Source organism: Mesoplodon mirus (genome assembly GCF_964341445.2).
Source record: "Mesoplodon mirus genome assembly, chromosome: 4".
NCBI classification, from domain to species: Eukaryota; Metazoa; Chordata; class Mammalia; order Artiodactyla; family Ziphiidae; genus Mesoplodon; species Mesoplodon mirus.
The window spans coordinates 69721124-69746601 of record NC_138979.1 but is presented as its reverse complement, the minus strand read 5'-3'; positions in this window follow the sequence as shown (position 1 = coordinate 69746601).

The window sequence follows — 25478 nt, the reverse complement described above, 5'->3', positions numbered from 1 at the left end:
TTTAGCATCTCCCTTTTATAATGGAGAGACAAATGCTTTGAGATTTTTCAGGGACTCTCTGGGAAATCTCAATGTTACTTTGAGCTCAAAAAATTTGCATTTTCATTTTTTTTTGGGGGGGAGGGAGTTGTCAAAAATCAAACACTTAAATAAATAGGATCACTGTAAAAAATTATTAGTTATCTATTTAAGCAAAGTTACATTTAAAAAAATTTCAAAGGCAAATACAGAAAGTTACATAGTTATAAAAGTTTAGCTCTTTTAATGTTGACAAGACTGTTTTCTTAAGCAATCAAAGCCTAGATAAATAAAACATGAAGCATAGGACAATATTTACAGAAACAAAGTCTCAGTTTCCGAGGCAGAATATTTAAATATAAAGGAAAGCTTTTTTTTACTCTTTCTTATTAATAGTAGACTATTAATCTAAGAAACGTTTGTTTTTTAGTAGAGAGAGAATCAAGTTCTAGATTTGCATTCCTACACTATTTACCCTAAGGCTGTTTTTTTTGTTTGTTTGTTTTTAAACCTTATAAATAAATTTATCCAGTCTTTGCCAAATCTGACCAAACAAGATAACATTTCTGTTTAAAGAGTTCTTACCCAAAAACATTCTAAAACATATTTTTATTTTTAAATATCCATTTAGGTTTTTTTTTTTTTATTACTGTTTTTCCTTTTTCTCATTCTGGAACAACCAATCATTCGGGTTAAGGGCAAACTTACTCTATTCTACCTTTAACAAAAACACATCCTTTCTATCTTTCCTTATCAAAAATGTATCTTTCTTTGCATACAGAGGTTTTATTTTTTCTTTACCAGTGGTACCATCCATTTTCCTTTACTATTCTTACCATAGTCATTTACAAATATTGATTAGAATTTTAACCATTATCCATCTTTCTTTTTACAGAAAAAAACCTAGAAATTCAGCATGTTTTCATTGACTACCACACACTCTCATTCTGTTGCAAATTTACATAATTTCATAGTTTTATAGATTTACTTGACATTTCATAGATAGTTTATTATCTTAAACATCTAGTAGAGATAACATAAGCTTGCTTGACTACTAAACTTAGGTCTAAAAAATTATGCTTGTATTTAATTCTGAAGGCATGTCTGTTTCTATATAAACCATTTTTATTTTATTCTTTTTTTTGCATTTTTAAAAATTAATTTTATTGGAGTATAGTTGCTTTACAATGTAGTGTTAGTTTCTGCTGTGCAGCAAAGTAAATCTGTTATACATATACATATATCCTCTCTTTTTAAGATTTCCTTCCAATTTAGGTCACCACAGAGCACTGAGTAGAGTTCCCTGTGCTATAAAGTAGGTTTTCATTAGTTATCTATTTTATACATAATAGTGTATATTTTTCAATCCCAATCTCCCAATTCATCTGAAACCCCTACCTCTTTGGTAACCATAAGTTTGTTTTCTACATTTGTGACTCTATTTCTGCTTTGCAAATAAGTTCATCTGTGACATTTTTTCTAGATTGTACATATAAGCAATATTATATGAGATTTGTTTTTATTTTTCTGACTTACTTCACTCTGTATGACAATCTCTAGGCCCATCCATTTCTCTGCAAATGGCACTGTTTTGTTCCTTTTTATGGCTGAGTAATATTCCATTGTATTGATATATATGTACCACATCTTTTTTTTTAACATCTTTATTGCAGTATAATTGCTTTACAATGGTTTGTTAGTTTCTGCTTTATAACAAAGTGAATCAGTTATACATATACATATGTTCCCATATCTCTTCCCTCTTGTGTCTCCCTCCCTCCCACCCTCCCTATCCCACCCCTCTAAGTGGTCACAAACTACCGAGCTGATCTCCCTGTTCTATGTGGCTGCTTCCCACTAGCTATCTATTTTACGTTTGGTAGTGTATATATGTCCATGCCACTCTCTCACTTTGTCCCAGCTTACGCTTCCCCCTCCCCATATCCTCAAGTCCATTCTCTAGTAGGTCTGTGTCTTTATTCCCATCTTACCCCTAGGTTCTTCATGACCTTTTTTTTTTTCTTATATTCCATATATATGTGTTAGCATATGGTATTTGCTTTTCTCTTTCTGACTTACTTCACTCTGTATGACAGACTCTAGGTCCACCCACCTCACTACAACTATCTCAATTTCATTTGTTTTTATGGTTGAGTAATATTCCATTGTATATATGTGCCACATCTTCTTTATCCATTTATCTGATGATGGACACTTAGGTTGCTTCCATGTCCTGACTATTGTAAATAGAGCTGCAATGAATATTTTGGTACATGACTCTTTGAATTATGGTTTTCTTAGGGTATATGCCCAGTAATGTACCACATCTTCTTTATCCATTCCTCTGTCAATGGACATTTAGGTTGCTTCCATACCCTGACTTTTGTAAATAGTGATGCAATGAACATGGGGGTGCATGCATCCTGTTGAACTCTGGTTTTCTCCAGATATATGCCTATTAGTGGAATTACTGCATCATATGGTAGCTCTCTTTTTAATTTTTAAAGGAACCGCCATACTGTTCTCCACAGTGGCTGTACCAATTTACATTCTCACTAACAGTGTAGGAGGGTTCCCTTTTCTCCACACCCTCTCTAGCATTTAATGTTTGTATGTTTTTTGATGATGGCCATTCTGACTAGCGTGAGGTGATACCTCATTGTAGGTTTGATTTGCATTTCTCTACTAATTAGTGATACTGAGCATCTTTTCATATGTTTGTTGGCCACCTGTATGTCTTCTTTGGAGAAATGTCTATTTAGGTCTTCCCCCGATTTTTTGATTGGGTAGTTTGTTCTTTTGATATTGAGCTGCATGAGCTGTTTGTATATTTTGGAGATTAATCCCTTATCAGTTGCTTCATTTGCAAATATTTTCTCCCATTCTGAGGGTTGTCTATTCGTTTTGTTTATGGTTTCCTTTGCTGTGCAAAAGCTTTTAAGTTTATATAGGTCCCATTTGTTTATTTTTGTTTTTATTTTCTTTACTCTAGGAGATAGGTCAAAAAAAGATCTTGCTATGATTTATGTCAAAGTGTGTTCTACCTATATTTTCGTCTAAGTGTTTTATAGCAACCAACCTTACCTTTAGGTCTTTAAACCATTTTGAGTTTATTTTTGTGTATGTTAAATAACAACAATTTTTAAAACTGGCTTTATTTTATAAAGGCTACCCCAGTTAAGCAGACTTAAAATTGTTAATTTTTATATTTCTGAGGGTTTTTAGAATACCTAATTTATAGGATCAGTTATTTATCTTTCATTTGAAGATAACTGTATTGAGATTTTATGAATTAATTTAGTAATATCTGGAGGTAGAAAATGTCACATATATATAACATGCATGCATGCATACATACACACTTAGAGAAACATACATAAACTTATATATAGGTGTAAATAAATATCTTAGAGCTTTCATTCTAAAACTTTGGCCCTGACTCAGTAAGACATAGTAATACAATTTCACTTATTATAACCACTTTATATTTTTATCTGTCTTGTGTTTCTGTCAGTGGACAAGTTAAAATTACCTGTTTACAAATGTTTATAAATATGACTGTTAAGATTCTTTTTGTCCCAATATGTAATTTGATGGAAGCTGTTAAGTAAATTTTAGGACAGTCACTGATGAAACACCTAGCAGCTGTCTGCATATCTTCGAACACATATGAGGGATTAAAAACAAGTTCTGTTTCCAAATAGTCATTTTTTCTCTTTTAGCCATAAGTGTTTACTTTGGGGATCCATTAATCCCTTGGGAGTCCTCAATTCAGATTAGGAGGCCTACAGTTCAACTCACTAGGAGTTGAATGGCTGAAGTGGGAAATAAAAAGTTTCTGGACAGAAAAATGCAGAGTGCTGATGTTTGAAGGGAGACATGTAAAAGAAATCAAAGGAACTGGAGGGATAATCCAAAGCAGTAACTGAACGAAGAATAAACAGCTGTGGTGAGAAAGAAGAGATTTTAGAGGAGCCAGTTTGGGAATTATGTTTCCCCAAAAGGCCACTGAAGTTCCGAATCATTATTAGTAATATTATGCCAACAGGAAAGTAAGCAGACACAGTTAGAGCACATTTCAGCAGGAGTTCAAGAAGGTTTTTTATTTTAGCCAGCTGAGAGATCTCATGTTTATAAATAATCCTTACACTTATTGTTGGTTTGCAAACTTAGGAGATTCCCAAGTGAAATTTAAAATTGATCTGTACATGGAAGGCAAGGAAAGACTGAAGAAAGGATCCGATCACTTCATACAACAAGCACTCTAAGCCAGTCTCTCATTTTCTGGGACTCTAATATACCTTCTACATTATATCCCAAATCTTAACATTCAAACTATTTCCCTGCAAGCTAAAATAGATATTTGTCTGGGTCAATGGTGTAGCAGATGGACTAACCAATGGATACATGATCAATCAGTCAGAAGTGAAGACAAAGTTTTCAAAATTGTACACTTAGGGGCTTCCCTGGTGGCGCAGGGGTTGAGAGTCCGCCTGCTGATGCAGGGGATGCGGGTTCGTGCCCAGGTCCGGGAAGATCCCATGTGCTGTGGAGCGGCTGGGCCCGTGAGCCATGGCCACTGAGCCTGCGCATCCAGAGCCTGTGCTCCGGAACAGGAGAGGCCACAACAGTGAGAGGCCCGCATATCACACACACACAAAAATTGTACACTTAGGGTTCTGGATGTGGGGTCCAGAGTCTCAATAATCAGTCTGATTCTATCCGATTCACATCATAACTATCAAAGATAAACCAGAAGTGGGTGTAATTAAAGCAGAAAAAAATAGGTTTTATTCAGAAATGTTGTAATACAGGAAAATAGACCTCAGTATAAATCTGGGCTCAAATTTGAATACAGCATGGACAATTAGGTATTTACAGCCAAGGATTCCAGTGGGGTTCAGTGGATGGAAAGTCACTAAAAAGAAACATCAAGGGTAATGTGGATTCTGGCTAAACTGACTTAGTTGAACATTCCTGAAGACAAGTCTGGCTAATCAGACTCAGCTGGTGGATGGTGGAGGATGAGAAATCTGATTGGGTATTGATGATTATCAGACATGGTGGATGAGAGACTTCCTATACTGTTTTAGTAGGGTTTTTTTCCAAGGATTTTGTAAGGAAGTGCACAGATTCCTTAGAAAAGACTCAGGAGCCTGGCTAATGTTGGAAAAAAACAAGGATTTTTGTCACTACCAAAGGGAAATTGGACAACTAACACAATAAAGATAACGAAGAGTTTGTCTGGAATACAAAATAAGGATTTTTTTAGTATTAGCACACACTTTCACTGAGGTCAGTTGGAAACTACAATAACCCAATGCAAGCAACACTGGTAATAACACCAGACCCTTTAAGAATAAAGGTTTACCAATCAGATAAATTCTCCAACCAGATGATGTTGTTGCTGAGGTAAAAGAAATACAAAATGGGATTAGAATAGGGTAGTATAATACCAGGTTCAACTTCGTGACTAGTTACAGAAATAAGGAATGTAATTGGCATGAATATTTTCTCCTTATTTTGTTATGAATATTTGTATGTATGCACACATATATTAAACACACACACACACACACACACACATATATATATATATATATGTGTGTGTGTGTGTGTGTGTGTGTGTGGTACACGGGCCTCTCACTGTTGTGGCCTCTCGTGTTGTGGAGCACAGGCTCTGGACACGCAGGCTCAGAGGCCATGGCTCATGGGCCTAGCCGCTCCGCGGCATGTGGGATCTTCCCGGACCAGGGCACGAACCCGTGTCCCCTGCATCGGCAGGCCGACTCACAACCACTGCGCCACCAGGGAAGCCCTAAACATATATCTTTGTTTTCTATTCTCTATCATTCCCTTAACTTATAATATGAGATGTATTAACTTAATATCATATGTTTAAGTATCATTTAATTTACATTATACAGTTGTTAGAGATATAAAGAAGAAAAGTAAACTTAAATAAGGACTGTATTTCCTCTTCTGGGGTAGGAATTTTTTTTCAGTTGTATTTAACATAGATGTATCATGTTAGGAAGAATTAAAACCTCAGTATTGTCTTTATTTGGAGATTAACGTTATTTGATACAACATATATATATATATATATATATATATATATATATATATGTCACAAGGGGATGGACTTGTGATGGTTAATTATATGTGTCAATTTAACTGGGCTAAGAGAAGTCCAGCTAGCTGGTAAAATATTTTTTTCTGGCTGTATTTGTGAAGATATCTGGAAGGGATTCGCATCTGATTCAGTAGACTTGAGTAAAGTGATCATCTGTCACTAATGTGGGCAGGCATCATCCAGTCTGAACAGAGAGCCTGAATAAAATGCAGAAGCAAAGAAAGTGCAAATTTCTGTCTCTTTTACTGAGCTGGATAACTATATGTTCATTAATACATCAGTTATTCTGGTTCTTAAAGATTTGGACCCTGGGATTTAAACCATTCACCCCTTGTTCTCAGGCCTTATCCTGGGACTAGAAGTACACCACCAATTTCCTTATTCTCTGGCCTTCAGATTTTAACTGTTTTTATACCACCAGCTTACCTGGTTCTCCAGTTTTCTGAGAGCAAATAGTGGGATTTGGGGGCCTCAATGACTGCTTAAGCCAGTACTTAAAACAAATCTTTTTTTCATATGTATGTATGAATGTATGTGTGTGTATGTACATATGCATGTATGTATGTATCTTTCTATCTATGTATCTATATATCTATTTATCTATCTATGATATTAGTTAGTCTCTTCAGGAGAACAATGACTAACATAATTTTGGGTACCCAGAGTGGTTCAAAAGGAACAGAATTTTAAGGATGAGTTTTCTGAATGGGTTCTATGTTTTTGGAATTTTCTTTCTAATCTGATTTTATTAAAAAAATAAAGACACTAATGACTCTAATTCTAGTAGTAAACAAAGCACTATTGTCCAGTGTATGAAATGTTTATAGAGATAAGCAAAATATGTGTATTAGATACTACTAAATAACAACTTATAATAGGAAAGAAATTAAGTGACTCTGTATATAATAGTTTGAAATACTTTTGGAAAACTAAGGCATATAATGATGTTGTTAACCTTCTCCTAATGTCCCTGAAAAACTGGTAAAAAGTAAAGAATGAGCTTAGGGATTCAAATTATCAGCTCAGGCTTGCATCAATGACCTAAGAGTTTGGAGGTATGCATGTGGGAGAGCCTATTCTCCTGTCTGGGCTGAAATGGCTGAAAATCAAGCAGTAATTGCTTAAATTTTGAGGAAACTTGAACTTCCAGATTCCTAGGATGTCTACTGTTAGAGTGAGAAAAATATTGGTAAAAATAGGATCCTGTGTTGTGGGATAGAAACATGTAGGATGACCTTGAAAAATCTGGGGATATAAAGCTCCTAAATATTTTATTTTTATTTTTTTTATTAGTTTCTGCTTTATAAAAAAGTGAATCAGTCATACATATACATCTGTTCCCACATCCCTTCCTTCATGCATCTCCCTCCCACCCACCCTCCCCATCCCACCCTTCCAGGGGGTCACAAAGCACCGAGCTGATCACCCTGTGCTCTGTGGCTGCTTCCCACTATCTATCTACCTTACGTTAGGTAGTGTATATATGTCCATGCCTCTCTTTCACTTTGTCACAGCTTACCCTTCCCCTTCCCCATATCCTCAAGTCCATTCTCAAGTAGGTCTGTGTCTTTATTCCCGTTTTACCCCTAGGTTCTTCATGACATTTTTTTTAAAGTCAATATATATGTGTTAGCATACGGTATTTGTCTTTCTCTTTCAGACTTACTTCACTCTGTATGACAGACTCTGGGTCTATCCACCTCATTACAAATAGCTCAGTTTCGTTTCTTTTTATGGCTGAGTAATATTCCATTGTATATATGTGACACATCTTCTTTATCCATTCATCTGATGATGGACACTTAGGTTGTTTCCAGCTCCGGGCTATTGTGAATAGAGCTGCAATGAACATTTTGGTGCATGTCTCTTTTTGAATTATGGTTTTCTCAGGGTATATGCCCAGTAGTGCGATTGCTGGATCATATGGTAGTTCTATTTGTAGTTTTTTAAGGAACCTCCATACTGTTCTCCATAGTGGCTGTACCAATTCACATTCCCACCAGCAGTGCAAGAGTGTTCCCTTTTCTCCACACCCTCTCCAGCAGTTATTGTTTCTAGATTTCTTGATGGCCATTCTGAATGGTGTGAGATGATATCTCATTGTAGTTTTGATTTGCATTTCTCTAATGATTAATGATGTTGATCACTCTTTCATGTGTTTGTTGGCAGTCTGTATATCTTCTTTGGAGAAATGCCTATTTAAGTCTTCTGCCCATTTTTGGATTGGGTTGTTTGTTTTTGCTATTGAGCTGCATGAGCTGTTTATAAATTTTGGAGATTAATCCTTTGTCAGTTGCTTCATTTGCAAATATTTTCTCCCATTCTGAGGGTTGTCTTTTGGTCTTCTTTACGGTTTCCTTTGCTGTGCAAAAGCTTTGAAGTTTCATTAGGTCCCATTTGTTTATCTTTGTTTTTATTTCCATTTCTCTAGGAGGTGGGTCCAAAAGGATCTTGCTGTGATTTATGTCATAGAGTGTTCTGCCTATGTTTTCCTCTAAGAGTTTGATAGTGTCTGGCCTTACATTTAGGTCTTTAATCCATTTTGAGCTTATTTTTGTGTATGGTGTTAGGGAGTGATCTAAGCTCATACTTTTACATGTCCCTGTCCAGTTTTCCCAGCACCACTTATTGAAGAGGTTGTCCTTTCTCCACTGTACATTCCTGCCTCCTTTATCAAAGATAAGGTGACCATATGTGCGTGGGTTTATCTCTGGGCTTTCTATCCTGTTCCATTGATCTATCTTTCTGTTTTTGTGCCAGTACCATACTGTCTTGATTACTGTAGCTTTGTAGTATAGTCTGAAGTCAGGGAGCCTGATTCCTCCAGCTCCGTTTTTCGTCCTCAAGATTACTTTGGCTATTCGGGGTCTTTTGTTTCTCCAAACAAATTTTGAAATTTTTTGTTCTAGTTCTGTGAAAAATGCCAGTGGTAGTTTGATAGGGATTGCATTGAATCTGTAGATTGCTTTGGGTAGTAGAGTCATTTTCACAATATTGATTCTTCCAATCCAGGAGCATGGTATATCTCTCCATCTATTTGTATCATCTTTAATTTCTTTCATCAGTGTCTTATAATTTTCTGCATACAGGTCTTTTGTCTCCTTAGGTAGGTTGATTCGTAGATATTTTATTCTTTTTGTTGCAATGGTAAATGGGAGTGTTTTCTTGATTTCATTTTCAGATTTTTCATCATTAGTGTACAGGAATGCCAGAGATTTCTGTGCATTAATTTTGTATCCTGCTACTTTACCAAATTCATTGATTACCTCTAGTAGTTTTCTGGTAGCATCTTTAGGATTCTCTATGTATAGTATCATGTCATCTGCAAACAGTGACAGCTTTACTTCTTCTTTTCCAATTTGGATTCCTTTTATTTCCTTTTCTTCTATGATTGCTGTGGCTAAAACTTCCAAAACTAAGTTGAATAAGAGTGGTGAGATTGGGAGGCCTTGTCTTGTTCCTGATCTTAGTGGAAATGGTTTCAGTTTTTCACCATTGAGCACAATGTTGGCTGTGGGTTTGTCATATATTTATTATGTTGAGGAAAGTTCCCTCTATGCCTACTTTCTGCAGCGTTTTTATCATAAATGGGTGTTGAATTTTGTCGAAACCTTTCTCTGCATCTATTGAGATGATCATATGGTTTTTCTCCTTCAATTTGTTAATATGGTGTATCACATTGATTGATTTGTGTATATTGAAGAATCCTTGCATTCCTGGAATAAACCTCACTTGATCATGGTGTATGATCCTTTTAATGTGCTGTTGGATTCTGTTTCCTTGTATTTTTTGAGGATTTTTGCATCTATGTTCATCAGTGATATTGGCCTGTAGTTTTCTTTCTTTGTGACATCCTTGCCTGGTTTTGGTATCAAGGTGATGGTGGCCTCATACAATGAGTTTGGGAGTGTTCCTTGCTCTGAAATTGTTTGGAAGAGTTTGAGAAGGATGGGTGTTAGCTCTTCTCTAAATGTTTGATAGAATTCGCCTGTGAAGCCATCTGGTCCTGGGCTTTTGTTTGTTGGAAGATTTTTAATCACAGTTTCAATTTCAGTGCTTGTGATTGGTCTATTCATATTTTCTATTTCTTCCTGATTCAGTCTTGGCAGGTTGTGCATTTCTAAGAATTTGCCCATTTCTTCCAGGTTGTCCATTTTATTGGCATAGAGTTGCTTGTAGTAATCTCTCATGATCTTTTGTATTTCTGCAGTGTCAGTTGTTACATCTCCTTTTTCATTTCTAATTCTATTGATTTGAGTCTTCTCCCTTTTTTTCTTGATGAGTCTGGCTAATGGTTTTTCTATTTTGTTTATCTTCTCAAAGAACCAGCTTTTAGTTTTATTGATCTTTGCTATCGTTTCCTTCATTTCTTTTTCATTTATTTCTGATCTGATCTTTATGATTTCTTTCCTTCTGCTAGCTTTGAGGTATTTTTTGGTTCTTATTACTCTAATTGCTTTAGGTGCAGGGTCAGGTTGTTTGCTCGAGATGTTTCCTGTTTCTTAAGGTGGAATTGTATTGCTATAAACTTCCCCCTTAGAACTGCTTTTGCTGCGTCCCATAGGTTTTGGGTCATCGTGTCTCCATTGTCATTTGTTTCTAGGTATTTTTTAATTTCCTCTTTGATTTCTTCAGTGATCACTTCGTTATTCAGTAGTGTATTGTTTAGCCTCCATGTGTTTGTATTTTTTACAGATCTTTTCCTGTAATTGATGTCTAGTCTCATAGCATTGTGGTCGGAAAAGATACTTGATACAATTTCAATTTTCTTAAATTTACCACTGCTTGATTTGTGACCCAAGATATGATCTCTCCTGGAGAATGTTCCATGAGCACTTGAGAAAAATGTGTATTCTGTTGTTTTTGGATGGAATGTCCTATAAATATCAATTAAGTCCATCTTGTTTAATGTATCATTTAAAGCTTGTGTTTCCTTATTTATTTTCATTTTGGATGATCTGTCCATTGGTGAAAGTGGGGTGTTAAAGTCCCCTACTATGATTGTGTTACTGTCGATTTCCCCTTTTATGGCTGTTAGTATTTGCCTTATGTATTGAGGTGCTCTTATGTTGGGTGCATAAATATTTACAATTGTTATATCTTCTTCTTGGATCGATCCCTTGATGATTATGTAGTGTCCTTCTTTGTCTCTTCTAGTAGTCTTTATTTTAAAGTCTATTTTGTCTGATATAAGAATTGCTACTCCAGCTTTCTTTTGATTTCCATTTGCATGGAATATCTTTTTCCATCCCCTTACTTTCAATTTGTATGTGTCTGTAGGTCTGAAGTGGGTCTCTTGTAGACAGCATATATATGGGTCTTGTTTTTGTATCCATTCAGCCAATCTGTGTCTTTTGGTGGGAGTATTTAGTCCATTTACATTTAAGATAATTATTGATATATATGTTCCTATTCCCATTTCCTTAATTGCTTTGGGTTCGTTATTGTAGGTATATTCCTTCTGTTGTGTTTCTTGCCTAGAGAAGTTCCTTTAGCATTTGTTGTAAAGCTGGCTTGGTGGTGCTGAACTCTCTCAGCTTTTGCTTGTCTGTAAACGTTTTAATTTCTCCATCAAATCTGAATGAGATCCTTGCTGGGTAGAGTAATCTTGGTTGCAGGTTTCTCTCCTTCATCACTTTAATTATGTCCTGCCACTCCCTTCTGGCTTGTAGAGTTTCTGCTGAGAGATCAGCTGTTAACCTGATGGGGATTCCCTTGTGTGTTATTTGTTGTTTTTCCCTTGCTGCTTTTAATATGATTTCTTTGTGTTTAATTTTTGACAGTTTGATTAATATGTGTCTTGGCGTATTTCTCCTTGGATTTATTCTGTATGGGACTCTCTGTGCCTCCTGGACTTGATTAACTATTTCCTTTCCCATATTAGGGAAGTTTTCAACTATAATCTCTTCTCTTCAAATATTTTCTCAGTCCCTTTCTTTTTCTCTTCTTCTTCTGGAACCCCTGTAATACGAATGTTGGTGCATTTAATGTTGTCCCAGAGGTCTCTGAGACTGTCCTCTGTTCTTTTCATTCTTTTTTCTTTATTTTGCTCTCCATCAGTTATTTCCACTATTTTATCTTCCACCTCACTTATCTGTTCTTCTGCCTCAGTTATTCTGCTATTGATCCCATCTAGAGTATTTTTCATTTCATTTATTGTGTTTTTAATCGATGCTTGATTCATCTTTAGTTCTTCTAGGTCCTTGTTAACTGTTTCTTGCATTTTGTCTATTCTATTTCCAAGATTTTGGATCTTGGAAATAGAATCTTGGATCACCTTTACTATCATTATTCTGAATTCTTTTTCAGGTAGACTGCCTATTACCTCTTCATTTGTTAGGTCTGGTAGGTTTTTATCTTGCTCCTTCACCTGCTGTGTGTTTTTCTGTCTTCTCATTTTGCTTATGTTACTGTGTTTGGGGTCTCCTTTTTGCAGGCTGCAGATTCGTAGTTCCTGTTGTTTTTGTTGTCTGTCCCCAGTGGCTAAGGTTGTTTCAGTAGGTTGTGTAGGCTTCCTGGTGGGGTGTACTAGAGCCTGTGTTCTGGTGGTTGAGGCTCGATCTTGTCTTTCTGGTGGACAGGTCCACATCTGGTGGTGTGTTTTGGGGTGACTTATTATGTTTTTAGGCAGCCTCTCTGTTAATGGGTGGGGTTGTATTCCTGCCTTGCTAGTTGCTTGCCATAGGGTGACCAGCACTGTAGTTTGCTGGTCGTTAGCTGAAGCTGGGTGGTGGTGTTGAGATGGAGATCTCTGGGAGATTTTTGCTGCTTGATATTATGTGGAGCTGGGAGGTCTCTTGTGGACCCGTGTCCTGAAGTTGGCTGTCCCACTTCAGAGGCACAGCACTGACTCCTGGCTGCAGCACCAAGAGCCTTTCATCTACCCGGCTCAGAATAAAAGGGAGAAAAACTAGAAAGAAAGAATTAGTGGAAGAAAGAAAGAGAGAGAGAGAAAGAAAGGAAGAAGGAAAGAAAGGAAGGAAGAAAGAAAGAAAGGAGGAAGAGAGGGAGGAATGAAAGAAAAAGGAAGAGTGAATGGAAGAAGGGAGGGAGGGAGGAAGGAAAGAAAGAAGGAAAGACAGGAGGGAGGGAGGAAGGAAAGAAAAAGAAAGTGAAAGGAAGAGGGGTGGGAGGGAGGGAGGAAGGAAAGAAATTCAGGAGGGAGGAGGGAGGAGGGAGGGAGGAAGGAAAGAAAATGAAAGAGTGAAAGGAAGAAGTGAGGGAGGGAGGGAGGAAGGAAAGAAAGAGAGAAAGAAGGAAAGGAGGGGCGGAGGGAAGGAGGGAGAAAGGGAAGGTAGGATAAAAAGAAAGAGCAGGTAAAGTAAAATAAAATAAAGTATGAAATATAGTAGTGTTATTAAAATTAAAAAGTAATTATTGAAAGAAAAACGGACCGATAGGACCCTGGGACATATGGTGGACACAAAGCTATACAGAGAGAATCTTACACAGAAGAATACACATACACATTCACAAAAAGAGAGCAGGGGGAAAAATAAAAAATCTTGCTCTCCAAGTCCACCTCCTCAATTTGGGATACTTCATTGTAAAAAGAGGAAAGAGGCGAGAAGCCTGAAATCTTGCTAAGTCCACCTCCTTAATTTGGGATAATTCGTTGTAAAAAGAGGAAAAGGGGGAAAGTCTTAAATCTTGTCCTCAAAGTCCACTTCCTCAATTTGGGATGATTCGCTGTCTATTCATGCACTCCACAGACGCAGGGCACATCAATTGGACCGTGGAGCTTTAATCCGCTGCCTCCGAGGCTGCACAGAGAGATTTCCCTGTCTCTTCTCTGCTCTCGCAGCTCCTGGGTCTCAGCCTTGGACCGGGCCCCGCCTCTGTGCGTAGGTCGCCGGAGGGCTCAGACAGGACGGGTTTTCTAAAGCTCCTAAATATTGATGAGTCTTCTTTGTCAGTGGTAGTGGTAGTGGTATTGGTCTATCCACCCTTAGCAAAAGTGGCCTCCTCAACTCCAGTAGCACTGGTACTCCAACGCCAAGTGGTAGTAGCCTCTAAATCCACAATGGTAACATCCTTCCCAACTCCATCTGTGATATTATCTTTGCATTTGCTTAGAAAACAATAATGACTTCCCCTGAGAGAGTTGCCACCTATGACTAGACACAAGTTCCAGCAGACCCCTAAAGGTGAGGTACAAAATGTGACTGATGGGGTTATGTGCTACCTCTCAAAGGAACCACTTGAGTTTTCTAACTTCTACAAGCAGAATTCTGGGAAATATGTTTGAGAATGCATATTAAGTGTATAGAATAAGTGTGCAAGGAATATAAATTTGTATCAGGTCAAATTTTAAAAATAAAAGTATAGTCGATTTACAATGTTATGTTAGTTTCAGCTGTACAGCAAAGTGATGATTCAGGTATGTATATATATGTATATGTATATATGTGTGTATATATATACTTCAGATTATTTTTCTTATAGGTTACTATAAAATATTGAGTATAGTTCCCTGCGCTATACAGTAGGTCCTTGTTTGCTAACTACTTAATATAGTAGTGTGTATGTATATTTTAATCTCAAACTCCTAATTTACACTTTCCCCACCCCCTTTCTATTTTGGTAATCATAACTTTATTTTCTATGTCTGTGGGTCTATTTCTGTTTTGTATATAAGTTTAGTTGTATCATTTTTTTAAGATTCCAGATATAAGTGATATCATACATTTGTCTTTCTCTGTCTGACTTACTTCACTAAGTATGATAATCTCTAGGTCCATCCATGTTGCTGCAAGTGGCATTATTCCATCATTTTTTATGGCTAAGTAATATTCTAGTGTATATCTATATCTATGTCTATATATCTCACATCTTCTTTATCCATTCATCCATAGATGGACATTTTAGGTTGCTTCCACATCTTAGCTACTGTAAATAGTGTTGCAAGGAACACTGGGTTACATGTATATTTTTGAATTAGGGATTACAGGATCATGTGGTAGCTCTATTTTTAGTTTTTAAAGGAAATTCCATACTGTCCTCCATAGTAGCTGTACCAATTTATATTTCCACCAGTGGTGTAGGAGGCTTCCTTTATCTCCACAACCCCTCCAGCATCCATTATTTGTAAACATTTTGATAATGGTCATTCTGACTGGTGTGAGGTGATACCTCATTGAAGTTTTGATTTGCATTTCTCTAATAATTAGCAATGTTGAGCATCTTTTCATATGTCTTTTGTCCATCTCCATGTCTACTTTGGAGAAATGTCTATTTAGAATGTCTGCCCATTTTTTTATTTGAGTTGTTTGTTTGTTTTTTATATTGAGCTGTATGAGCTATTTGTATATTTTGGAGATTAAACCTTTTTTGGGTGCATTGTTCACAAATATTTTCTCCCAGTCTGTAGGTTGTCTTTTTGTTTTGTTTATGGTTTCCTTTGTTGTGTAAAATATTTTAAGTTTAATTAGGTTTGAATCCTTTGTTTTTGTTTTTATTTCCATTACTATAGGAGATGATTCCAAAATGTATTGCAGTGATTTATGTCAGAGTGTTCTGCATATGTTTTCCTCTAAGAGTTTTATAGTATCTGGTCTTACATTTAGATCTTTAATTCATTTGGTGTTTATTTTTTGTGTACAGTGTTAGAGAATGTTCTAAATTCATTCTTTCACACGTAGCTCTCCAGTTTTCCCAGCACCACTTATTGAAGAGACTGTCTTTTCTCCATTTTTTTCCTACTTTATTGTAGATTAATTGATCATAGGTGCATGGGTTTACTTCTGTGCTTTCTATCTTGCTCCATTGATCTATATTTCTGTTTTAGTTCCATTTAGTGCCATACTGTTTTAATTATGGTAAATTTGTAGTAGAGTCTGAAGTCAGGGATCCCAATTCCTCTAGCTCCATTTTTCTTCCTCAAGATGATTTTAGCTATTCTGGCTCTTGTTGTTTTCCTTACAAGTTAAAAATTATTTTGTTCCAGTTCTTAGAAAAATGCCATTGGTCATTTGATAGAGATTGCATTGGACCTGTAGACTGCCTTGGTATGTTCGTTTTAAAAATATTGATTTTTCTAAACAAAAACATGGTATATCTTTCTGTCTATGTCATCTATTGATTTCATCAGCATTTTTTAGTTTTGGAGTGTAGGTCTTTTGCCTCCTTAGGTAGGTTTATTTCTATATATTGTATTCTTTTTGATGTGATGATAAATGGGATTTTTTAAAATTTCTCTTTCTGATCTTTCATTGCTAGTGTATAGAAATGCAACAGATTTCTGTGTATTAATTTGGTATCCTGCAACTTTACCAAATTCATTGATGAGCTCTAGGAGTTTTCTGGTAGCATATTTAAGAATTTTTTTTTACATCTTTATTGGTGTATAATTGCTTTACATTGTTGTGTTAGTTGCTACTCTATAGCAAAATGAATTAGCTATACATATACATATATCACCATATCTCCTCCCTCTTGTGTCACTCTCCCACTGTCACTACGTATAGTATCATGTCATCTTCAGTGACAGTTTCACTTCTTCTTTTCCAATTTTGATTCTCGTGGCTAGGACTTCCAAAACTATGTTGAATAAAAGTGGCAAGGGTAGACATCCTTGTCTTGTTCCTGATCTTAGAGGAAATTCTTACATTTTTCACCTTTCAGTATGATGTGAGCTGTGGGTTTGTCATATATGGCCTTTATTTTGTTGAGATATGTTCCCTCTATGCCCACTTTCTGGAGGTTCTTTTTCTTAATCATAAATGGATATTGAATTTTATCAAAAGCATTTTCTTCATCTATTGAGATGATCATATGGTTTTTATTCTTCACTTTGTTAACGTGCTGTATCACATTGATTAGCAGATATTGAAAAATCCTTGCATCCCTATGATAAATTCCACTTGATCATGGTGCACAGTCCTTTTAATGTATTGATGGATTCAGTTTGCTAGTATTTTGTTGAGGATTTTTGCGTCTATGTTCATCAGTGATATTGGCCTGTAATTTTCTTTTTCATAACAACTTTGTCTGGTTTTGGTATCAGGGTAATTGTGGCTTCATAGAGTCAGGTTGGAAGTGTTCTTCCCTCTGAAATTTTTTGAAATAGTTTCCAAAGGATAGGTGTTAACTCTTCTCTAAATGTTTGGTAGAATTCACCTGTGAAGCCATTTGGTCCCCAGACTTTTTTTAGTTGGGAGTTTTTAAATCACAGATTAAATTTCAGTGCTTGTGATTGGTCTGTTCACTTTTCTATTTCTTCCTGGACCAGAGTTTTCTGGTCCTTTCTATTTGTCTGGTGTCAGTAACTTCTCCTTTTTCATTTCTAATTTTATCAATTTGGACCCTCTCCCCCACCCATTTTTTTTAATGAGTCTGGCTAAAGGTTTGTCAATTTGTTTATCTCTTCAAAGAACCAGCTTTCAGGTTTGTTGATATTTTCTGTTGTTTTCTTAGTCTACTCAATTTATTTCTGCTCTGATCTTATGATTTCTTTCCTTCTACTAACTGAGTTTTGTTTTTTCTTTCTCTAGTTGCTTTACGTGTAAGGTTAGGTTGTTTATTTGAGATTTTTGTTGTTTCCTGAGGTAAGATTTTATTGCTATAAGCTTCCCTCTTAGAACTGCTTTTGCTGTATCCCATAGGTTTTGGATTGTCTTTTTCTTTTTTCACCTTTATTGGAGTATAATTGCTTTACAATGGTGTGATAGTTTCTGCCTTATAACAAAGTGAATCAGTTATACATATACATATGTTCCCATATCTCTCCTCTCTTGTGTCTCCCTCCCTCCCACACTCCCTATCCCACCCCTCCAGGTGGTCACAAAGCACCGAGCTGATCTCCCTGTGCTATGTGGCTGCTTCTCACTAGCTATTTATTTTACATTTGGTAGTGTATATATGTCCATGCCACTCTCTCACTTTGTCCCAGCTTACCCTTCCCCCTCTCCATATCCTCAAGTCCATTCTCTAGTAGGTCTGTGTCATGTTTTGATTTTCATTTGTCTCTAGGTATGTTTTTTAACATCTTTATTGGAGTATGATTGCTGTACATTGTTGTGTTAGTTTCTGCTGTATAACAAAGTGAATCAGCTAAATGTATACATATATCCCTGTATCCCTTCCCTCTTGCATCTCCCTCCCACCTTCCCTATCCCACTACTTTAGGTGGTCACAAAGCACTGAGCTGATCTCCCCATGTGATGCAGCTGCTCCCACTAGTTATCTATTTTACATTTAGTAGTGTATATATGTCATGCTTCTCTCGCACTTCATCCCAGCTTACACTTCCCCTTGCCCATGTCTTCAAGTCCATTCTCTACATCTGTGTCTTTATTCCTGTCCTGCCCCTAGCTTCATCAGAACTATAATAATAATAATTATTATTATTTTAAATTCCATATATATGTGTTAGCATATGGTATTTATTTTTCTCTTTCTGACTTACTTTACCCTGTATGACAGACTCTAGGTCCATCCACCTCACTACAAATAACTCAATTTCGTTTCTTTTTATGGCTGAGTAATATTCCATTGTATATATGTGCCACATCTTCTTTATCCATTCATCTGTTGATGGACACTTAGGTTGCTTCCATGTCCTGGCTATTGTAAATAGTGCTGCAATGAACATTGTAGTACATGACTCTTTTTGAATTATGGTTTTCTCAGGGTATATGCCCAGTAGTGGGATTGCTGAGTTGTATGGTAGCTCTGTTTTTAGTTTTTTAAGGAACCTCAATACTGTTCTCCATAGTGGCTGTATCAATTTACATTCCCTCCAACAGTGCAAGAGGGTTCCCTTTTCTCCACACCCACTCCAGCATTTATTGTTTGTAGATTTTTGATGATGGCCATTCTGCCTGGTGTGAGGCGATACCTCATTGTAGTTTTGATTTGCATTTCTCTAATGATTAGTGATGTTAAGCATCCTTTTATGTGTTTATTGGAAATCTGTATATCTTCTTTGGAGAACTGTCTATTTAGGTCTTCTGCCCCTTTTTGGATTGGGCTGTTTTTTTTTATATTGATCTGAATGAGCTGCTTGTATATTTTGGAGATTAATCCTGTGTCAGTTGCTTCATTTGCAAATATTTTCTCCCATTCTGAGGCTTATCTTTTCATCTTGTTTATCATTTCTTTTGCTGTGTAAAAGCTTTTAAGTTTCATTAGGTCCCATTTGTTTATTTTTGTTTTTATTTCCAATTCTTCAGGAGGTGCATCAAAAAGGATCTTGCTGTGATTTATGTCAAAGAGTGTTCTTCCTGTGTTTTCCTCTAAGAGTTTTATACTTTCTGGCCTTACATTTAGGTCTTTAATCCATTTTGAGTTTCTTTTTGTGTATGGTGTTAGGAAGTGTTCTAATTTCATTCTTTTACCTGTAGCTTTCCAGTTTTCTCAGCACCATTTATTACAGTACTCAAGACAGTATTGTACTGGCATAAAAACAGAAATATAGATCAATGGGGCAGGATAGAAAGCCCAGAGATAAACCCATGCACGTAAGGTCACCTTATATTCGATAAAGGAGGCAAGAATATACAATGGAGAAAAGACAGCCTCAAGGTAGTTTTTGATTCCCTGTTTGACTCTTTCAGTGATCCATTGAGTATTTAGTAGCATATTATGTAGCCTTCTCATGTTTGTGTTTTCTACAGTTTTTTTTTTTCTTGTAGTTCTAATCTCATAGTGTTGTCTTTGGAAAAGACGCTTGATATGATTTCAATTTTCTTAATCTTACCAAGGCTTGCTTTATGAGCCAGCATGTGATCTATCATGGAGAATGTTCCATGTGCACATGAAAAAATGTGTATTCTGCTGCTTTTGGATGGAATGCTCTCTAAGTATTAGTTAAGTACACCTGGTCTAATGTGTCATTGAAGTCATTTTTTTCTTTATTGATTTTCTATCTGGATGATCTGTCCATTTACATAAGTGTGATGTTAAAGTCCCCCACTACTGTTGTGTTACTGTCAATTTATCATTTTATGTCTTTTAGCGTTTGCCTTATATAAAGAGTTGTTCTTATGTTGGGTGCGTAAATATTTACAATGGTTATATCTTCTTCTTAGATTGACCTCACGATCATTATGTAATGTCCTTCTCTGTCTCATAGTCTTTATTTATTATTATTATTATTATTATTATTATTATTATTATTATTATTTACGGTACACGGGCCTCTCACTGTTTTGGCCTCTCCCATTTTGGAGCACAAGCTCCAGACGTGGAGGCTCAGTGGCCATGGCTCATGGGCCTTGCCGCTCCGCGACGTGGGATCTTCCCAGACTGGGGCATGAACCCATGTCCCCTGCATCCGCAGGTGGACTCTCAACCACTATGCTACCAGGGAAGCCATCATAGTCTTTATTTTAAAGTCTATATTCTCTTCCATGAATATTGCAACTCCAGCTTTATTCTGACTTCCAGTTGCATGGAATACATTTTTCCATCCCCTCACTTTCAGTCTTTGTGTGTCTCTAGATCTGAAGTGTGCCTCTTGTAGACAGCATATATATGGGTCTTGTTTCTGTATCCATTCTGCCATTCTGTTTCTTTTGGTTGGAGCATTTAATCAGTTTACATTTAAGGTAATTATTGATATATATCTCCTTATTGCCATTTTGTTTATTGTTTTTCTATTTTTATTTTTAAATTACGACTGTATTTTCTGAGTATAATTTTCTTGAAATATCAAAGAGAACAATTGCTGAAAATGTTCATTGTATACTTTTCTAAGTAGAATATAACGGCCAGCCAGGTCTTTGGCATTAAGCTACCATGGTGATAGATATCCTAGACCTACATATATAAAGAATAAAACAATTTATATTTCTTTTTGTAGTCTACATAAAATACCCATTTACATAAAGGATAAAGTGTTTACCACATCTAAATGTACAGCTTTTGAAACAGTATTTCTCAAACTTGGTTCACAGAGATAAAGATACTCTTTCTAGTATGCTAGCTTCACAGTAGCTTGAGAACCCAATATAAGGTAGAAGCTGATGGGCAGCCTTGTTGGAATATGGTGTTATTTTAAGCACATCTAATGCATTGTATTTTTATGATGCTTTTTATTTTCTGTTTGGATATAAAACATTATTATAAAAATGAAATTTTTTTTAGTTTCATAGGTGGATGAGATAGGCATAGTTACTTGTGTGAAGAGTTCTTTTCCTCTCAATTTTTCTGTTAAATTAGAAATGTATCCCTAGCCAGTGAAGCCTCTGTATGTAGTTTGTATTTAAAGTGCCTAAGAATTGACACTTTCTTAAGAGGAAATGTATTTCACCAATACTTTTTGCTATTTTGTGTTCTAGATTATTAAATAAATGTGCAGAATGACAAGAAATTTAATTGCCTCCTGAGTGCAGAGGATAACATTAGAGATTATGTGGAAATAAAGATGTTAAAAAAAAGCTATAACAGAAACACATAATTTTAAGACTTAATAAGGTGTCTAATTTAAAAAAAAATTTTGTTTGTACAATTTACAGTTTGGTCCCACTGATTCTTTCTTTTTCCTCTAGATCATTGCATTTTTTTCTTTTCCATTTTTTTTAAGATCTTTATTTGAGCATAACTGCTTTACAATGTTGTGTTAGCTTCTGCTGTATAACAAAGTGAATCAGCTATACGTATACATATATCCCCATATCCCCTCCCTCTTGCATTTCCCTCCCACGTTCCCACCCCTCTAGGTGGTCACAAATCACCAAGTTGATCTCCCTGTGAAACACAGCTGCTTCCCACTAGCTATCTATTTTACATTTGGTAGTGTATATATGTCCATGCCACTCTCTCACTTCATCCCATAAATAGCTGATCTCTTAACTACAAATGAACTTTAAATATTCTGCATTTGTACTCTCCTCTCACAATTACTGTTTTAGATATCATATTTGTGTGTAGATGATTTTCTACCTTTACTGTATGTTTGCCTTTATCAGCGAGCTTTCCCAGTTTGTAATTTTCTTCTTTCTAGTTGTGACCTTTTCTTTTCTGCCTAGAGAAGTTCCTTTAGCATTTGTTGTAAAGCTGGTTTGGTGGTGCTGAATTCTTTTAGCTTTTGCTTTTCTGTAAATGTTTTCATTTCTCCATTAAATCTGAATGAGAGTCTTGCTAGGTAGAGTATTCCTGGTTGTAGGTTTTTCCCTTCCATCTTTTAAAATACATCATGTCACTTCCTTCTGACCTGCAGAGTTTCTGCTGAAAAAATCAGCTGATAACCTTATGGGGATTCCTTTGTATGTTATTTATTGCTTTTCCATTGTTGCTTTTAATATTTTCTATTTATGTTTAATTTTTGCCAATTTAATTACTATGTTTCTCAGCATGTTCCTCCTTGGCTTAATCCTGTATAGGACTCTCTGTGCTTCCTTGACTTGGGTGATTGTTTCCTTTCCCATGGTAGGAAAATGTTTAGCTATTATCTCTTCAAATATTTTCTCAGGCCCTTTCTCTCTCTCTTCTCCTTTTGCAACTCCTATAATTAGAATATTTGTTCATTTGATGTTGTCCCAGAAGTCTCATAAACTGTCCTCATTTCTTTTCATTCTTTTTTCTTTTTTCTGTTCTTTGGCAGTGATTTCCACCATTCTGTCTTCCCGCTCACTTATCCATTCTACTGCCTCATTTATTCTGGTATTGATTCCTTCAAGTGTGGTTTTCATTTAAGTTATTGTATTCTTCTACCATGTTTGTTCTTTATATTTTCTAACTCTTTGTTAAAGACTTCTTGTAACTTCTCACTCTGTGCATTCATTCTTTTCCCAAATTCTTGGGTCATCTTTATGATTATTACTCTGATCTCTTTCTTGGTAGATTGCCTATCACCACTTCTCTAAGTTGTCCTGCTCGGGTTTTATCTTGTTCCACTGTCTGGTACATAGTCCTTTCTGGTCTCATTTTGTCTAAATTTCTATTTGTATTTTTATGTATGTGTAAGGTTAGTTATGTGTCTAGACCTTGGAGAAGTGGTCTTCTGTAGGGGATGTTGTAGGTGTCCCAGCAGTACACTCACATCTCATCACCCAAGGGCCAGGGACCAAGTGTTCCTAGGGTTGTTTCTATGTTTGTGGATTCAGTTTTGCAGGCTGCAGTATTATAGTTTTACTGCTTCTGGTGTCTGTGCCCTGGTGTGTGAGGCTGTCTAGAGGCTTGTGCAGGCTTCCTGGTGGGAGGGTCAGTGCACTCACACTGCTGGGTGGAGCTGGGTCTTGGCTCTCTGCTGGGCAGAACCGTTTCAAGGGGTATATCCAGAGGATGCTGTGGGTCCAGGAAGTGTTTAAGCACCCTGGTTTTGGATAGGTGGGGCTCTGTTCCCACCATGTTGGTTGTTTGGCCTGAAGCACACCAGCACTGGAGCCTACATGTTGTTGTGTGGGGCCAGGTTGGTATCAAAATGACAACATCCAGGAGAGCTCATCCTAATGAATACTCCCAGATACCTCTGCCACGAGTGTCCCTGTCCCCAGGGTGAACAACATCCACCCCCTGCCTCCCTTAGGAGGGCCTCCAAGAGTTTCAGGTAGGTCTGACCCCAGCTCCTGTGAAGTCACTGCTTTTGCTCTGGGTCCTGGTGTGCACAAGACCTTGTGTGTGCCCTCAAAGAATGGTGTCTACCTTTCCCCCATTCCTGCGGAGCTCCTGCAATCAAGCCCCACTGGCCTTCAGAGTCCAATGCTCTTTGGCTTTTCCTCCTGATGCCAGATCCCCAGGCTGGGAAGCCTGATGTGTGGCTCAGAACTCTCATTTCTGTGCAAGAACATCTGCAATATAGTCTCCAGTTTGTTGGCCACCCACCTAGGGGGAATGGAATTTGATTATATCACGAGTGTGTCCCTCTATCATCTCCTTGTGTTTTTTTTTCTTTACGTCTTTGGATGTACCATATCTTTTTTGTAGGTTCCAGTCTTTTTAATGATGGGATTTCAGCAGTTAGTTGTGATTTGGGTGTGCTCATTAGAGGAGGTGAGCTCAAGGTCCTTTTACTCTGCCATCTTGTCTCTTTCCTCTATGTCAACCACTTCTTAAGGATATCTATTACTTGAGTAAGATATTTATTCATGTGCCATGTACTGCAGGTAAAAATAAACAGGCCAGCCTCATTTACAAGCTAGTGGGGAAGAGAAATCTAAGAGACAGAACAGAGAAAATGAAGCATTGTGAAGTATAATTCTTCATCCCCTCGGCCTTGGGGACTCACAAGTGCTGTGCACCCACACCAGCAACTCAATCTTTGGGCTTTCTGGGAACACAGGCAGGAGGTGGCTTAAACACTCTCAGGCCAAATTTATTTATTCGGGGACAGCAAAGCAGAAATTATCCAGTTATTATAGAAGCACAAGGAGATAGTAAAGCTCTAACAGTTTGTTGGGTTGGTTGGCTGAAATATAGATCAAAAGATGGTCCACAATAAGTGAACTAGACACACCTGATCCCTCTTCATTTAATGTAGAAAAGGGGATTCAAAGCTTGGGGAGACTGGAATCTAAGAGTGAATTTGTCATTTAAGACCTACCCCCTCAAACTAGTAGGGTCCAAAAGACACAACTTTCACCAATGTTTTGACAAAGAAATTTGTGCGTGCAGCCCTAGAATACTTGAAGAGCTCTGGGAATGCTCTCCTTTGCATGGCAGACTATATACTGAGAACTACATCTACTCAATCAGAAAAACAATACAGAGTGAGTAAGTGGACTCAGGACTGCAGGTGCCAAGTGGTTTATCTCATCTGAGAATGTCAAAGTAGGTGTAGTTACTGTAATACACAGGAGAGTCAAAGAAGCATTCTTTTCTTTTTTAAACATCTTTATTGGAGTATAATTGCTTTACACTGGTGTGTTATTATCTGCTGTATAAAAAAGTTAATCAGCTATACATATACAAATATCCCCATATCACCTCCCTCTTGAATCTCCCTCCCACACTCCCTATCCCATCATTCTAGGTGGCCAAAAAGCACCGAGGTGATCTCTCTGTGCTATGCAGCTGCTTCCAACTAGCTATCTATTTTACATTCAGTAGAGTATATATGTCCATACCACTCTTTCATTTCATCCCAGCTTACCATCCACACTCCCCTTGTCCTTAAGGCCATTCTCTATGTCTGGATCTTTATTCCTGTCCTGCCCCTAGGTTCATCAGAATTTTTATTTTTTAATTTTTAGATTCCATATATATGTGTTAGCATACAGTATTTGTTTTTCTCTTTCTGACTTACTTCACTCTATATGACAGACTCTAGGTCCATCCACCTCACTACAACTATCTCAATTTCATTTGTTTTTATGGCTGAGTAATATTCCATTGTATACATGTGTCACATCTTCTTTATCCATTCATCTGTCAATGGACATTT